This window comes from Canis lupus, chromosome 5 (assembly GCF_048164855.1).
Source record: "Canis lupus baileyi chromosome 5, mCanLup2.hap1, whole genome shotgun sequence".
Taxonomy (NCBI): Eukaryota; Metazoa; Chordata; class Mammalia; order Carnivora; family Canidae; genus Canis; species Canis lupus.
The window spans coordinates 71,271,615-71,286,616 of NC_132842.1; the positions used below are offsets into that span (position 1 = coordinate 71,271,615).

General features: G+C 50.0%; 1 non-coding gene across 1 annotated transcript; it reads right to left on the bottom strand.

Annotated features, from left to right (window-relative positions):
- Nucleotides 1-461: 461 nt before the first annotated feature.
- LOC140634518 (U6 spliceosomal RNA) lies at nt 462-568 on the bottom strand. Its single transcript, XR_012031963.1, has one exon. It is a non-coding gene; the product is annotated as a U6 spliceosomal RNA (small nuclear RNA).
- Between the last annotated feature and the right edge of the window lie 14,434 nt (nt 569-15,002).

Consider the following 15,002-nt stretch of genomic DNA (forward strand, 5'->3'; position numbering starts at 1 on the left):
AATATTTTTGGCTATTTTTTTCAAAATATTTTTTCTGCCCTGAAGGAGTGAATCACCAGCAGACTCACGCCACAATGTTAAATGTCTTTTGTGTAGGAGAGAAATGATTCTAGATGGATCTCACAAAGGAATGAAGAGTGCTGAAAAGAGAAATGACACAGGCTAACATACTTTCTGTTATTATTTGCATCTTTGCAAAAATTAATTGAACATTTGAAGACCAATGATGACAATGTAGTGTTGGGTTTATAACATATGGAAAACTGGTATGTATGACCACCATAGCATAAAGCTCTAGAGGGGAGAAAACAAAAGTATACTATTACAGAATTCTTTTCTTTTGGGGGGAGGAGGGGGTAAATTGCATTTTTTTAAAATTGGAAAACAAATATACAACTTGAAACGGATTTGAGGCAATTTGTGCCATAAGCAGATTTTCTTAAACTGGCTAAACAAAGTTTAAAAAAATATGGAATACCACAAATTTGTGTGCTATCCTTGCACAGCAGCGATGCTAATATTGTCTGTATTGTTCCAATTTTAGTGTGTGTGTTGCCAAAGTAAGCACTACTATTACAGAATTCTTACATTAAATGTGCAGTAATATAATACCACCTGAAGATACATGGTAATAAATAAGGATGTATAATATAAACCCAAAGCAACCACTAAAATACCAAGACAAAAAGCTATAGGTCTTTTTTATAAATGATTTTATTTATTTATTCATGAGCTACAGAGAGAGAGAGGCAGAGACACAGGCAGAGGGAGAAGCAGGCTCCTTGCAGGGAGCCTGATGTGGGACTCAATCCCAGGACCTTGGGATCACAACCTGAGCTGAAGGCAGATGCTCAACCACTGAGCGACCCAGGTGCCCCCCAAAAGCTATAGGTCTTAAGCCAACAAAAAAAGATTGAATGGAATCAGAAAAATAATCAATTATTCATAAAGAAGGCAAAAAAGGAGAAAAGTGAATGAAGAACAGATGTGAAAAACAGAAAGCAAAGAGCAAGCTTATGTGTAAAAAGCTAACCAAATTAATAATCATGTTAAAAGTAAATGGCCTAAACATATACAGTTAATGTGCAGGTAATCAGATTAGATTAAAAAGCAAGACTCAACTACATGTTGCTATAAGATGTTGCTTTAAATATTGACACAAATAGGTTAAAAGGATAGAAAATGACATAACATAACAATAATCAAGAAAAAGATGGAGTGGTTATATTAATATCAGAAGAAATTTCAGAGCAAAGAACACTACCAAGGATATTTTGTAATGATAAAGGGGTCAATTTATTGAGAAAAACACAAGAGATCCTTAAAATTTTATGCATCAAATGCAGAATTTCAAAATAAAGCAAAAATGGATGGAACTACAAATAGAGCTAGACAAATCCAGTCATAGTAGAATAATTTCATATTCTCGGAACAATTGACGGAATAAGTGGATTCTTATATTTATAAGAATATAAAAGATTTTTATAACACTATTAAACAACTTGATTTGAAGTCAATTGCAGTTTTAATTACTGGCAATGAACTATCAGAAAATCAAAATGAAAAAGTCAATAAGCCTGATAAAAATGTCAGGGATAAATCTGACAAAAGATGTGCAAAGCTTATACCATGAAAACTATAAAACATTTCTAAGAGGAATTAAAAAAATGACTTAAATAGATGGAGAGACATACCATGTTCATGGGTTGGAAGACCCATTGTTGTTAAAGTATCAATTTTCTTTAAACTGACCTATAGATTCAATATAATTCCAATTTAATCCCAAAACCAATTTACAGAAGTTGGCAAATTAATTCTAAATTCATATGAAAATGCTAAGAGTAGCCAAAACAGCTTTAAGAAAGATAAAAGTTGAGGAATGAAAGATAAAAGTTGAAGAACTAACCTAGACCTAGTATAAAGCAGCGATCACTGAGACAGTGTGGTATTACATTGGAAAGACAAATAGATCAATGGGAACAGAATGGGGAACGCAGAAATAGACCAACATGTTAAGGACAATTTACTTTTGACAAAAGCACAAAGGCAATTCAGGGGAGAAAGAATCGTATTTTCAACAAATGGTGCTAGAACAATCAGATATCCCTATTTTAAAAAATGAACTTGGAGCTGCATTTTGTACCACAAAAATGAATGGCTTTGACAAATATTAGCTATTATATTTGGCGGTGCTATTGTGGCTGGTGTTGCCTGAAGGTTGTTGGGTGGATGATTCCACTCGTTCTGAGAAGAGTCCAGATGCAGATTGGGGATCTTCAGGAGGAAACACAGGGAACAACAGATTTTAGCTCTGGATAAGGGACACCTGCCTATCCTGTGAGCTGCCCATGCTCCCCCCACCAACCCCTGCCACCTGACCCCAGGTGTGAGAGCCAAGGCTGGGTGAAGTATGGGTGGAGGCTCCAGTAGGGATTTATATGGGCTGCTGGGCTGAGCCTGGAGCCATTCACCAGCTGTGTGACCTCAATCAATCAAAACTTCAATTTCCTCATCTGCAAAACAAGGATGATAATACTTTTCTGTGTTTGCTGTGAAAGATCAATATTCTACAAATACATCAGGGAGATAGCCTGGTATATAATAAGCACCTCAGAAATATGAGACTGCTGTCTCCTCCATCATCCCTTATAAAGGGGTGATCACCAGGGAATGATTAACCACCACAGATCTGCTCAGAGTTCATCTCGTGCATGGATCATCAGCTCCTGAGAGACAGAACAGGCCATGCTTTTCGTCTGGCCCAAAATCTCTGCATGGAGGGGAGCTGCCTGCTGATTGGCAGTGTTAGAGGTGATAGCTGGGGGCTCTGAATGCACAATGAGAGGATGTTACCCAGCCTGGGGATCACAAAAAGCTTCTGAGAGGAATTGATGTCTGAGTGGAGTCTTTTTTTAAATTTATTTATTTGAGAGAGAAAGTGTGTGAGCTCATGAGTGGAGGGCAGGAGCAGAGAGAGATAATCTCAAGCAGACTCCTCACTGATTGTGGAGCCCAATGAGGGGCTTTATCCCACAGCCCTGAGATCAGGATCTGAGCCAAAATTAAGAGTCTGACTCAACCAATTGAGCCACTCAGGTGCCACTATCTGAGCAGAGTCTTAAAGGAAGTCAGGAAAAATCTAGAGGAGAGGGGAAAGTATACTGGGCTGAGGGCATAGCATGTGCAAAGGCCCAGAGGTGAGAACGTGATGTGCTGGGGGAAGATGGTTGGGATCTGTTCTATGATGGGGGAGAGGTAAAAGCCAGCTGGAATGACCCTTTCACTCAGCACATGGTGGGCACACATTTAATATTTGCTAATGAATGGTAGAATGAGCAAGTAATTAAACAAGAAGTTAGTTGGTTTTTCTGGAGTCTGGAAAATCTGTAGGAATTTCCAGGAATATTGGGACCAGGTCATGAAAGGCTATGAATGCTGGGATGAGCTTATATTTTATTCCATAGGTAATGGTATCTTAATAGATTTGATCTGCCACAAGGCATGATAGGAAATGACAGGTGAGTCCTTCGGCACAACTGAGCTCATCATTTGGGAGCATCTGTTGAAATGGGAAAGGCCCCTGTGGGCATTACTGACCAATGGCCCTTATTGATCCTTGAGGACTGAGAGGTTCCCCAGGGCCAGGATCCTGGGGAATAGCAATGAGGGTGAATGCTTTGTGTCTGTGCTGCTGCTCCTCAGCCTCAGTTTGAAATGATGTGTCTCTTTTCTCCCTGGAGCCAGACCCTGCTCTTCCCCCGCCCCCCCCAAACACCCCAAAGCAAGAGACGGGTGGCTGCCTTGCCTGGTTACCTTCTCTGGCAAGGATGGTTGCTCCACTGATGAAGGGTCCTTTTGGGATGGTCCCATTCAACCATCTTTTTTTTTTTTTAAGATTTTATTAATTTATTCATAAGAGATACATACAGAGAGGCAGAGACATAGGCAGAGGGAGAAGCAGGCTCCATGCAGGGAGCCCGATGTGGGACTTGATCCTGGGACTCTGGGATCACGCCCTGGGCCGAAGGCAGATGCTCAACCACTGAGCCACCCAGGCGTCCCTGGTCCCATCCTTCTTGACAGGACCCAGCTGGCCTTCCCTCCAAACATCCAGGATAGGGAACGCCTTCTTCCTCTGACTATGTCTCTACCTCTCTCTCTGTGTGTCTCAAATAAATAAATAAATAAATAAATAAATAAATAAATCTTAAAAAAAAACAAAAAACATCCAGGATGCTCAGGAAGTTTCTGACCTTATGCCGTCCTCTCCACATCTTGGTCTTCTCTGAAGGGACCATGTGGTCCAGAGGGGCCACCTGGCTGGGACTGCAGGCAGTCCTAATGTCTTAAGTCTGTTTGGTGGGGACGCCGTCCCTGCAGCCAGGCCTACTCCTGGGGAGCCTGGGGAGGAGGGAGGCAGCCTCAAGATGACCCCCACTGATCCCCACCTCCTGGTCTCCATGTTCTGGTGGACTCCCCTCCCCTTCCTTACACTGATAGAACATGGCATCATCAAGGGTGGGCCACTCCTGTGGCTGGGTGCAAAGTGTGGTGACTTCTGTCTTCTAGCGGGATGCCAGTGTTGATGGGACAAGCTACAGGTGCAAGAGGCATATGGAACACAGCCGAGGGTGGCTTCCAGCCAACAGCTGGTGGAGAAATGAGGCCCTCAGTGCAGCAGACCTCAGGGGGCTGAGTCTTCCAGCCACGATCCAAGTGAACGTTGAGGAGGATCGTTTCTCCATGGAGTCCAGATAAGAGCTGACCCGGCCGCACCTTGAGTCCAGCTGGTAAGAGACCAACTGAGTCACACCTGGGCTCCTGACCCATGGAAACCTAGATAAAGCACACGGGTTGCTTTAGTTGTTAAGTTTTGGGGTACAGGGAGCATTGCAGGGGCCCGACCCTGGCTGCTTCCTGCTCAGGGGAGGGCAGAGTTGTTCACCGGGAAAATACGCCAGCCCAGGTGCACCTACAGAGCCAGGCGGTGGTCATCAGCAAGCGCCTTCCGTGTGTCCACCACTTGCTCAACTGGAGCAAAGCCAAGTGGTCAAGTGGGGATTAATAAGCACACGCCCCTCCACCCCCCCTCTCACTGGCTCCTGCCAGACACTGCATAGCGCTCCCCCACTTTGGCCTGGTCTACACCACCCCAGGAGCTTTAATCATGGGCAGCTCTAACCATCCCATCTCCATGCTTAGGACCATTTCCTACTGAAAGCCACTGAGGTCAGCCCGTGAGGCTGCCCAAGATCCCCTGCTGAAGGCTGCGCAGGAGGGAGGGGTGTGCAGGAGGCTGGAGTCAGGTCACAGTTCAAATCTTGGCTCTGCCACCACTGGGTTAGTTTCCTAACCTCTCTGAGGTTTCATCTTTTGTAAAATAAAATTGTAACAATGTCTGTCTCGTAGGGTGGGTTGCCGTGGGGATGGATGGGTTAGTGCACATCGGTACTGACAACAGTGCCTGGTATGTAAGCTCTCAGATCGCGCTCATCCCTGCAGTCCCCTTAGGTTAATCTTTTCGTGTGGAAGTTTCCCCGTCCTGCACATTTTCCTTCTAGAATCAGGCCCTCCACCCACTATCCTATCCTTGATCGACCACTTGGATGCTTTGTTCCTGCTGTTCCCTCTGCCAGGATGCTACGTACCCTAAACTCTTGGTCCTTCCAGATGCTGCCCGGCCTCCAGGGCCCCAGCTCCCGTGGACCTTGAAGGCAGAGCACAGAGGAAGGAAACGGACTTTGGAGTCTGAGAGGTATGGCTTCACCCCTGTTCCACCTCTCACTTGCCATGTGACCTTGTGATTTACCTGTCCCGTTCGACTTACGTGTGCAGATGGTAATGCCAACCCACAGGGTTTTTAAATGCATGGAATGTGGTGGTTCATGAAAAGGGCCTGGTGCACAGTGGTGCCTAATAATTGCTGGTTGACGCAATTGGTACTGCTCTGACATAAGCCAGCTCAGTCCCCAGCACATCACCTCCGGAAGGCCAGGGCAGGTAAGATCCTTGGGGAAACCTTTTCCATCAGCCATGCTCTGGGAGAGAGAAATAGAAAATTTTCTGATTCCAAAGAGTAAATGTCAGAGGCTTGGGAAGGATTTTGAGGTTCCGAAAATAAACCTGGCATTGAAGGGGGAGAAGGGAGGGAAAGAGGGGGAAGGGGGAGAGAACCAGGCAGGGCATGGAGATGAGGTGCCAAGGCTGGGAGAGACAGACACAGAGAGAGAGAGACAGATAAAGAGAGAGAGAGAGAGAGAGAGACTGCAGGATCCCTCTTCTTGGGATAAAAGATCCAGGGGCCCCTGAGTGTTTGTGGGGCAGATCGCCTACCGTGCTGGGGATGTGGGGCCTGTAAGCAGGGCGGGGCAGACTCCTGAAAACTCCGGGGAACCTTATGCTGTGAGCATGTGGAACCAGGGGACACTGTTCCTAAGGCTGCAAGCCCAGCAGCACAGCAGTCCTGGCCGGTCCCTGGGGTCTCCCTGGCAGCCCCCACAGCCCTTCCTAAGCACCCTGCTCCTCATAGCACCCCCCAGGCTGGCCCTACATGACCTGCCCCCAAGGTCCCTCAACGCCCCTGTTCCCTTCTCCAGATTCCCCAGGGACAGTGGGAGTTCCCGGGTCCCTGCAGGACCCAGAAGCAGAAAGCCTTCCTTGCTCCCAGTTGGCCCCGACTCCCCCAGGACTGAGACCGACACGTGCCCTGCTCCTGGGATCCGGGTCCTGGGAGGGGTGGGGACCCAGCCTGGCTTCTGACCTCAGAGCCAAGGAGACAGCGGGGTGTCAGGAACCAGCAGAGGATAGCAGGGCTGTGAGTCAGCCCGAGGCTCGGGTCACCCCCCAGCCAGACGGCGGGCTACAGCGGGCGGGGGTCACACAGGACCTGGGACACAGACGGCTGGCATCATCCATCTGCAGTTCAGTTCTGTCCTGAGGGTACTCGAAGGGTGCCCCCAGCCGGAGCTCAGACACAGCGGCCTTGGAGGGGCCAGGGAAGCAGAGGGAAACCCCTGTTTACTGACCCTCGGGTGCACAGGCCCACATCAGGGCTTTGCCTGAGATGCTCCATTTAGTGCTGCATTAGGCACCTCTCTCTCTCTTTTAAAAAATATTTTATTTAAAAAAAAAAAATATTTTATTTATTTATTCATGAGAGACACAGAGAGAGAGGCAGAGGCACAGGCAGAGGGAGAAGCAGGCTCCATGCAGGGAGCCTGATGTGGGACTCGATCCCGGGACTCCAGGATCACACCCTGGGCCGAAGGCAGCGCTAAACCGCTGGGCTACTGGGGCTGCCCTAGGCACCTCTCTTCTGCAACCCATTCCCCATCTCCGGCCTCGGTTCCCCCTCTGTGAAATGGGTGTGGGTTGGAGGGCAGTTTTCCCAGGACCTTCCCATTCTATGGTTCCTCTGAGCCTCAGTTTCTCCATCTGTGACACCGCCCTCCCCGGGGCTGCGAGGACGCCGGGAGGAGAGGGTGCGGGGTGCTGGGTGGCTGTGGGGTGCGGGCTTTGGCGCCTGCGTGCAGGGGCCACTGCTGGGTGGCGGGCAGGTGCCTGGGGAGTCCCCGGCCCGTCTGGTTCCGCCGTCCCCACCCCCTGACCTCTGCGGCCATTTCCTGCGTGGCCGCCAGGCTGTGGAGCTCCAGGCTTTCCCACGGCGCGTCACCCTCCTGTCCTCACCACCCACGGGGGCTGCGGGGCCTGTTTGAGATGCAGGCGCCCCTGGCCTCCGGCTGCTGGGAGCCCCTCGGAGGCCCCACTGCTCCTACAGCAAAGACCTGACCTGGGGCGTGTTCAGGGCCCTGGGAGCCCGGCTTCCCCTCCCCCGCCCGCCCAGGTGTGGAAACTGAGGCTCAGAGAGGCGCTGAGACTCCCCCGGGCGCCTGTGTGGAGACGGCCGAGCCGGATTCAGACCCAGCCCCGTGGGGCTCAGTCCCTGCGCCCAGCCGCCCCCACGGGCCACCCAGGAGCGCGGCCTCCAGGTGCTGTGCGCCCGCCAGTGGGCCTTGTCACAGCAAAGGCTGCTTCTCCCCCGCAGCTGGGTTTGGGGACCAGAGGGCGGCTATGATACGGCCTGGCCCGGGGGCTTTATCGGCCAGAAGGGACAGACTCATCCTTGGGAACACCTCCAATTGATGTTTCCATGCGCTGGGCCCCCCCTGCAGCCCCAGGGCACCCTGATTTGTTTTCCTCCCAACCGCTACAGATCTATTGATTTGGGAGGAACGTGGGAGAGGCACCGAGAGGCTCTGATCTGTCCTGGTGATGTTCCAGAGAACTCGTGAGCCTTTGAAGAGATTAGTGCTTCCTAATCACTGTGATTTGGGTCCACGGTCCACGGGACACTCCCCAGGCTCCTCATTAAAGAGCTAATCGAGTTGTTTGACCGCGCAGCCCATACGTCTGCTATGCCCTCTGCTGGGTCCTCGGAGTCCCTGAGACCCGGGCATGCAGGCGGATCCGGTTTTGCTGGCATAGGCAGCTGAGCACTCAGCTCGCCTGGCAGAGGCCTCTGGGAATGCACTTGGGCCACAGGCCCTGGGCTTGGGGGGAGCTCTTGTGCGCCTTGACTTCTTCTGCTGCACTTCCTGCAGCAGCATCTCTAGGCACCATTGAGCTCTATCAATCGACAAATACTAATGAGCCTGGAGTCTGGGCTGCACCCCCTTCTTCTCTCTCTCTCTCTCTCTTTTTAATCAGTGGGCTGGTGGGATGTCCTTAGGCCCTGAGCTGGGGCAAGTGCAGGAATACAAAGGACGTCTACCCTCAGGGCTTCACAGTCTGATGGGGGAGGCAGGTGCCCGAGGGGACACACGTAAAGCCGCCTGATTGGCGCCACAGTGTGGAGTGAGCGTGGGTCTCTATTTTAGGCACTGAAGTGAGGTGGTTACAGGTCAGAGGCATGCAGGCTTGTATCCTGGCCCTGCCATCCACTGGCCCTGGACTCTGGATCAGCTATTCACCTCCCTGAGTGTTGATTATTCCCTCTCCACTATCATGTCGGGAACTTCTGCTGCTGTGTGAACACCAAGATTAAGCACTTATGTTTGTGTGCGTGCATGCATACGGATGGGTGTGCGTGCGTGTATATGTAAATGCATATTTAGCAGTCCGTACGGATACCAGGATAGACTTTGGTTCACCCTGTGCCGCTTCCTCTGTGGACTCTGATGTCTGAGGGTGAGTGACTATATGTGAGGACGTTGCCCATGATGCTGCTAACTGGCATTTTCTGGGCAGCATCAGGGACAGAAGTGGCAGTCCTCAATGTCCCATCCTCCCCTAATGAGATCACCTGACACTCCAGGTGCTGGCAGCCAACCAGCTGCTCTCCTGCTCTGCACGCAGCTCTTTGAGGTATAAAAATAGATGCCCCCACCTCCCTGTCTCTCCCCAGGCCAGGGGAAAGCAAGACCAGAACAATCGCCCAGAAAAATGCCCTCCAGGAGATGCCAGTTTGGATGAATTCAGCCTGAGGTAGTGCCCTTACATCTATTCCTGGGATGTCACAGGACCTAAGCTCCTGACTCACTCATGCCTTCATGTAACTGATGTTTATGGAGTGCCTACAATGCCCCAGACCTTAGGATAGTCTTGCTCCCTATCTCCCCCCAACCCTGCATTTTTGTCTGATATCTGTCCCCTGCAAAGGTGTTTCCACAGAACAACTGAAATCAAAACCACACCACAAACAGCCATTTGGGGACCTCACATTACCATGCAGTACTGAGCAGCTTTTCTGGGGCTCCAGTGCAGAGCCCCAGAATGGGGATGGTGGGCATGGCAAGATGCAGTGGTATGAAGGGGAGGCAGCTGTGGTGCCCAGTGGGTGGTCAACAAACATCAGTGCCCTGCAGAAGTATTAATCCTGCAGAGGGATGTGTGCATATGTGCATGTGTCTTGGTGAGTCATGGATTCTACTGGATACGTCACCGGAAAGCTGACTAGTCCTATCAGGAAGCATGTGAGATGTTCTTCAGGGAGGATGCGGATGCTTTGTGGGGACATGGGATTCTGTTAAGCATATGCACATGTGGCCAGAGCCAAGGATGTATGATGACTGGACCGATGGCTGGATGGAGGGTTGCACAGCTTAGTAAGAGGGGTGCGTGAAAGGGCAAGTGGGAAGAGAAGTGGGGAGAAACTGGAAAGGGAACGAATGCAAGACTGACCAATGGGGGGTAGGTGGATGAGAAGTGAGTGCGTGTAGACGTAGGTGAATCCAGGAGGGATGGTTCTCCCCAGATAACACATACTAAAGGGTAAGGGGGTTGTGTGTATTCTGGTGCAGAGGGCAGGTGTCATGAGAACAACAACCATTGCCTTCTGACCCTCTCTCTGTCCCTGTGGTCTTTCCCTGTGACGTTTTTGACATGTGCTCAGCCCCAGTTTATGGGATCAGCTGGGGCTCCGAAGAGGAGCTAGTGTTGGGGGGAAGGCGCTGTGTGCGGAGGGCCAGGAGCCGTGTGCGCAGAGCGCCTGGGAAGTACGGGGACATGGTGCCGTGTGTCTGCCGCCTCTCCCAGCACTGCTGCCACACCCGCCCTACTGAAGATGTCACACTGCTTACTCCTTAGGTGCCGCCCCTCCTTTGGTCACAACTGATGGGCCTGGAGATGGGGCCCTGCTCACTACACAGCTACAATTTATTTGAGTCACACCAAAAAGCCATGTGTAGCTGGATGAATTTCCAGCTGCATGCAAAATGACAAGTGAGCACAATCTGTTGGGAGAATAGGGACAAGGCCACGTATGACCCCATGGAGAAAGGAGGAGAAGGAGAGAGAGACACTGACTTAATTCCTTGGGCTTCCCACACCTGGTCCAGGGAGGTCTGATGCTGGGCTCCATGACAGGTGGCAGGACACTGTCAAATAGTCCTTCCTTGGAGCCGGCTCTTGACACCAAAGAGCCTTGACAAGGATGGTAGCAGGGGGAAGGAAGAGACTAATTCCACCAGAGAAAGGCATTTAAACCTTCTGAGAAGGATCCACAAGACCTGTGACATTTGAGGGCAGGTTTTGAGGGCTAAGAGTTCTCCAGGTGTAGGAAGAAGAACACGACATCTCAGCTGGAGGCTGAGCACATGCATGGAGGTTGAGCACATTCCTTTGGTTTGAATCTAGTTTGAATCCAGAGCTTAGTCAGTGGGGGATGGGAGGGCCAGAGCAACATCCCAGAGCATCTTTTAAGTGCCCAAGGTGACACAGGTGCTTTTCCTGCCAATCCATTTTGTCCTCACAGCCAGGAGTATGTTCCTCATTCTACAGACAAGGAAACCGAGGGTCGGAGAGACCCGTGAAGGCCGTGTGGTGAGTAAGGGGTAGAGGCAGGATTGAAGCCACCCCTGCAGACTCAAGCCTGCACCCTGTCCCCGGAGCCTCAGCACCATCTCATCTAATTTGGGGAGGAGGGGCTGGGCCAGCTGTGGAGGCTCAGTGCCCCCTCTCCGGGTGCCCCGTGAGCCTAGCACACACCTGCCCCCTGCCAGAGAAGGCTGGTGGGTGGCTCCTTCCTTCTCCAGGATGCAGGAGATATTGGGATGCTGAGCTGATGCTGCTCCTGGCCGTGGGGACTGACACTGTTTCCTTGACGGCGGATGTCATTAGGTAGAGTTGTTGTGCCCAGAGACAAAGTGCGTGGCACAGGCTTAAATAGCCGAAGGCAGTAGCAAATTACAGGGAGGGAGTGTTATTTTTATCGTAAACCCAGTGGCATTGGACTTTCCTCCCCATTATCTTTTTTTTTCAATTGAGGTAAAATCGGATTATAACATCCTCTAAATTTCAGGTGGACAGCATTATAGTTTGATATCTGTATTCATTACCAAGTGATCACCTCCAGAGAAATAGTTACCACCAATCTGCTTTTTGTGTCTATGAGTTTGTTTTTGTTTTGTTTTGTGGGCTCATTTTTCTTTTTTAGAGTCTGCATATGAGTGAAATCATACTGTTTTTGTCCTTCAACATGGGTGAGCCTGGAGAGTTATGTTAAGTGAAGTGAGTCAGAAGGCAAGGGGGTTAGCAAGGCAGGGCAAGGGATCTGGTGGGCAAGCGAAGCCACCCACCCCCTGTGGCCAGAGTTGTGCAGAGGATGGAGAAGGGAAAGGCGGGGAGAGCGAGTGGGGGTGAATATGGATAGGCAGGTGCCAGATGGAAGGAGAACAGGGTGCAGGGTGGGAGGAGAGAGGGGGAAGGGTAGAGAGAGCAAGGCAGAAGAAAGGCAGGGCAGATAAACAAGAGGAGGAAGGAGGAGAAATAACCAGGAACAATGGTGCAGAGAAAGAACTGGAAGGAGGGGTGCAGGGGCGAGGAGGGAGAGAGCCAGGAGTGCAGAGAGGGGTGGCAGTCAGAGCCGATTCCAAGGGCTCAGCCCTTGGATGCTCTGAACAACTCTGAGATGATGGATGTGCCACTCAACCTGCCAGCCTTGCTCAGGGCAGGCTGGACAAGCAGCTGACAAGCGGCCCCATGACCCAATCCGTGATGGTCACATGCTTCCAGTGGCAACTCAAGTGGCAGAGTCCGTTGCCCCAGCTCTGGTCACACTCAGGAACTGGCTCAGCCTGATTCAGGGCTTGGTGAGGTCAAATCCGCTTCAGCCCTCCCTCTACCTGAGCCAGGATGGTCTGCAGGGGCAGGGCTGGGGTCCACACCTAAAGATGCCAGGTGTGGGAGGGCCATCTGGACGTTAGAATACTTGAATTCTAGGGCCAAGTCTGCCACGAATTTGCTGTGTGACCATCCCCTCTCTGGTCTTTGTCCCCCTCTGCTGAAAGAGGGGATGGCATTGTGCCCCCTTCTGCTCCATCTTTCTGTGGTTGATTAAGAAGAATAAGATTTTTTTTTTTTTGGTGCTTGCCATGTGCCAGGCACTGCCCTAAACCATTTGTAAGTTTGTTCCACATTCATTTTTCACAATAGCTTTTTGACTCTCATTGCTTACATTTTTCAGATGAGGAAACTCAAAATCTTAAAGAAGTGTCACCTCAAAGCCATACAGATAGTTAACAGGTTCTCTCACACTCAGCTTGACTGTGAGCACTGAGATGGCAGAGGTTCTAGGATCTGCCTCACAGCTACATCTCCAGATCCCAGGACAGTGGGAGCACCAAAGAGATGCCCCATCAACTGTGTTGATGAATCAGTGGGCATGGGTCCGTGTGAGATGGAAATCTCTCCTACCAGCCCCTGTACCTCACTGCTGGCCTGGATCATGCTGCAAATTCACTGGGGTTCAATCAGAAGATAGAAAGGCACCAGTAATCTGAATAGGGGTAGTTTAATGTAAACAATGGTTCACCTATAAAGGTGATTAAATACTAGCGGAGGCCAAGAGGACCATGTTGGATAGCAAATGCAGATGGCAGCTACTCCCTCCAGTGCTGAGGGAGAAAGAACAAGGAAGAAGCCAAGAACTTAGAGGAATGTCCCCACCCTAAATCTAGGCTGCGATTCAGACCTTGTCCATGAGGGTGTGTTTGCACAGGAACACATGGCGAGCTGGGGCCAAAGAAGTTGCCAGAGGCTGCAGATCAGAAGGGATCCACTTCTGTAGGGCCAGCTAGGCTGGTGGATAAGAAACCTGCAAGAGGGTGTCGGGTGACCAGAGGTGGTTCATGGAAAGTGGTGCCAGAAAGACTTGGTGGAGAGTGGATACCACTGGTCATCCATGGGAAGTGAGATGACCCACCATATGCAGCAAGAGAAGCACCTTCCATTGCTACAGCATGACAGTGTCCCTCCCAGGGCCAGATGTTGAGGAAGACTGATGTGGGGAAAGAGAAATGCCTACAGGGCTCAGCCTCAGTATCAAAGCACAGAGCAAGGAAGGGTGAGTCCCCGGCACTGTCTACCCCCTCAGGCCACTCAGTTTCCATACTCACTCACCTACACATACTCGAACTTCCCCACAAAAGGGAGACTACCCTGTGTGTCTGTCTAACAGGGTGCCATCATTCTTCATACCAGGGAAAGCATTTTCACTCTTCCCCCAACATGTTGAGATGACAAAGACCCATGCTTACTGTTTCCATTGCTGACTATGTTCATTGCTCCTTAAATTTAGTCATTGTGATTCTAGTGCTCAGTTCCCAGAAGGCTAAATCGTAAGGTTAACCTCCAACAATTGAATATAAAATAAGAAGAGGGCAAAGGAGAGAGAGAGATGTATATAGATAATCTACACAAATATTTACAATAATACACAGTGTATACCGACATAGGCAATGAAATACAGTGCGTATAATAAATATGCACATGTAATGGGTACAAAGAGAAAGTCTGCAAAACCACTACAGTGCTCTCCTTTTGTAGGTGGTCATGAGCTCATGGTGGATATCTGTGATATCCCCCTTGCACCACCCACTCTGTATTTTCTTTGCCCTCAGTCAGAAGCTCAGTTATTGTTGGTTCTTTGGCTGGCAGAGTGACCCACATGCTCATTCCTGAAGGGTCTGAGTCCTTAGCAGTTCTGCCTCTTGCTGCCATATTTTTCATGAAATTTGCTTTAGGACCTGGAAGAAGTTGATGTGCCCTGGAGAATGCCCTGGGCTCCAGACACAAGCCCTCTTTGCCCCAGGTTGAGTCATGTCTGACCAATTTCCCCTTGGTAATTGGGGTCAGTCATTCTAATCAGTGTAGTAGCTCCTCTTTATTCCTGTTGATTCCATGGCATAAGAAATCCCAAAGAGGCAGGTGGTGGCCTCATCTTCCAATGCAATGGAACCTGGTTGAGAAAAAAAAAAAATCTCCCCCTCTTGGGGACTCTGGGCTCTAGACCAGTAGAGCTCAATAAGTCAGAAGGAGAAGTAAACATTCTGTGAGTGAGTGTTGGAGACTGAACTGTGTTCCCTCACAATTTATTCGATGAAGCTCTAACCCTCAATATGACTATATTTGGGGATAAGGCCTTTGAGGAGGTAATAAAAGTTAAAGTCATAGGAATGAATCCTTAATCCAGTAAGACTGGTGTCCTTATAAGAAGAGAAAGAGAT